This window comes from Dromaius novaehollandiae, unplaced genomic scaffold (genome assembly GCF_036370855.1).
Source record: "Dromaius novaehollandiae isolate bDroNov1 unplaced genomic scaffold, bDroNov1.hap1 HAP1_SCAFFOLD_120, whole genome shotgun sequence".
Taxonomy (NCBI): Eukaryota; Metazoa; Chordata; class Aves; order Casuariiformes; family Dromaiidae; genus Dromaius; species Dromaius novaehollandiae.
Genome location: NW_026991381.1, coordinates 105,001 through 107,500, shown reverse-complemented (window position 1 = coordinate 107,500; position 2,500 = coordinate 105,001).

The following is a 2,500-nucleotide window of genomic DNA, read 5'->3' as shown; positions in this document are numbered from 1 at the left end:
CCTCCTCCGCCCCACCGCCCTTCCTCACGCCGACGCCGGCTGCTGAGCAAGGGACGGCAGAGACGGAAGGAGAGAGAGAGCGAGAGAAAGAGAGGGGCTTGCCTCACTGACCGTACAAGCACAGAGAAAGGGGGGGGGGGGGAAACGAAGGGCAAACCCGAACGAGAAGGGCGGGGAGCCCTCGCTCCCGACCTGGGGACAAACCCTGTCTCGCTTCGAGTCCGGCCCAGGCGCCCGGCTCGGTCTGGCCCGGCAGGGAGCGGCGGGCCGGCCACACCGCCTGCCTCGGGATGTTGGGGGGGGTCCGTCCCCGCAGACCACCCCCCCCCCGCCCCAGGCGTCAGAGCCCGGCCGCCACCGGGAGCGGCGTCGCCCCGCCGCCCGCGCGCCTGCGGCCCGCCGGCCCCGCGCTTCCCAGCTCCTCGCTCGCCTCGCCGGCCCTCCGGCTCGACCGCCGCCGCCGCCGCCGCCGCGGCGCCCACACCCCCGCGCGCCCGCACACACCGCCTCGCGGGTGACGCCACGCGCTCGCCCGTCCCCTCCGCGGACAGACGCCCGGCGGCGGGCAGGCGGGCAAGGCGGCACGGACGGGGACGGCGCCCGCTCTCCCCGTCTCCACGCGGAGAGCGGGGCGGGCCGCCCCCGCCGCCGCCCCACCACCGCCCCCCCGCTGCCTGGCGGAGCCGGGCGGGGCAGAGCGAGGCGGGCGCCCCGGACGGCAGAGTGCCGGGGCGGGCGCGTAGGGTAGGGCGCCGCCGACGGCGGCCACGGCGGAAGACCCAGAAGCACCGGCCAGGGAGAAGGAGGAGACGCGCGGAGGCTCGGCGCCCGCACCACCCGCGGTGGGGGCTCGCCCTCCCGGCGGCGAGCACGCGCTCGCGCCCGGCTCGCAACGCTCGAGGCAGGCCGGCAACTAGGCCGACCGCGCGGCGTCTCTCCGCCGAGACCAGACCGCGGAGAGAGGGGGCAGGGTAACCCCTCTCCGTCCCGGCTGCCCGCGGGGCGAGCGCGGGGCGCGCCGGCTGGCATGGGGGGGCGCGGCGCCCGCGCGCGCCGACCCCCCGGCCCTCCGGCAGCACGCCCGGCCGCCTCCGCGAGTCGCATCGGGCCGCCCGAGTCTTTAAACCTCCGCCCGGCTCTCCAACCGAGAACCCTCGGGCCCGGAGCCCGGGGCCCATGGCCATCCCTGCCCGGGGCGGCTGCCGGCGGCCGCGGTGGCCGGAGGCCCTCTCCCCTCTCTCGCTCGCTCCCTCCCTCCCCGCCCCCCCCACCCCCACCGCGGGGGAGGAAGGACCGGGGTGGGGGGAAGCCGAGGCGGGGGGGGGGAAGGCACGGCCGGTGCGGCGCGCACGGTGCGGCACCCGGGAGGAGCACGCTGGCACACGGGACCACACGGGTGGGTCACCGAGGGGGGGGCAGGAGAAGCGCGGGCGCTAGGTACCTGGCCCTGGGGTGAGGGAAACGACCTGAAATCCCCGCGGGGGTGCCTCCCCCGCCGCCGCCCGCCACCGGGCCGCCGCCGCCTCGCGGCGACGGCGGCAGCCTCGGCAGCGGCGACGAGACGGGACGCGGAGGGGGAACCCGGCACCCGCCAGCCGGCCCCCGCGCCCCTCGGCGGAGCGTCCGCCCGCGGGGTGCGCCCGACACCCGCCGCCACGACCTCGTCCTCCTCCCAGGGCCCGGGGTTTCCCTCAGTAACCCGGCGCCGGGTGGCAGCTGCACCCGGGAGGAGAGCCGTGGCTCGGGCCGCCCACTCGGGCACGAACCGTCGCCTCGCTTGGCCTCAACGCGACGCCCCCCGCTCGGGGGCCCGGCGCCCGCCCCGCGCGCCATCCCGGAACGCCTGCCCCCGCAGGTCTCTGCGGACGGGCTGCTCCGCCGCAGCCCGCCGCGGGTCCGCCCCCCACAGCTTAGGGGTGGGGACCCGTGGGACCCGTCCCAACCCGGAGGGCCGTCTCCCTCGCCTCCGCGCCCGCCGCTTCCTCTCCCGCGGGCGCCGGGGAGTAGCCAAGCCCCGCCGCCCCTCACACGCACTGCCGCCCGCTCCCGCCGGGCCCTCCCCTGGGCCGGACCCCCCCCCCCTTCCCCTTCCCCCCCAGCGGCAGCGGAGCGCCGTGGGGTGGGGGGGCGGGGGGGGGCGGGCCGCGGCTCCCGGAGACGGGCACCGGCAGCGGAGCGGGCACCAGCAGAGGCGAGAGGGGAGAGACGGGGGGAGGCGGTCCCCCACCGGCAGCGGTGGAATCGGCAGCGGGCTCTCGGCGAGCGAGCGCGGCCTCGGGAGGGCCGTGCACCCGCCGGCGGGCCGAGCCCCGTGCTCGGCCCCGCGGCGCAGAGTGCGGGACAGGCGAACTCGGGTACGCGCGCGCGGCAGCCGGGACGCGGCGGGCGGGGGGGCCACACCGGTGTCCGGTGCCGTCGGCATCGGCAGCGAGGCGCGGCGGCCCGGCGGCGGCCCGGCGGCGGGCCGGCACAGGTTTCAGAATGCCACGGGGGCCCGTAA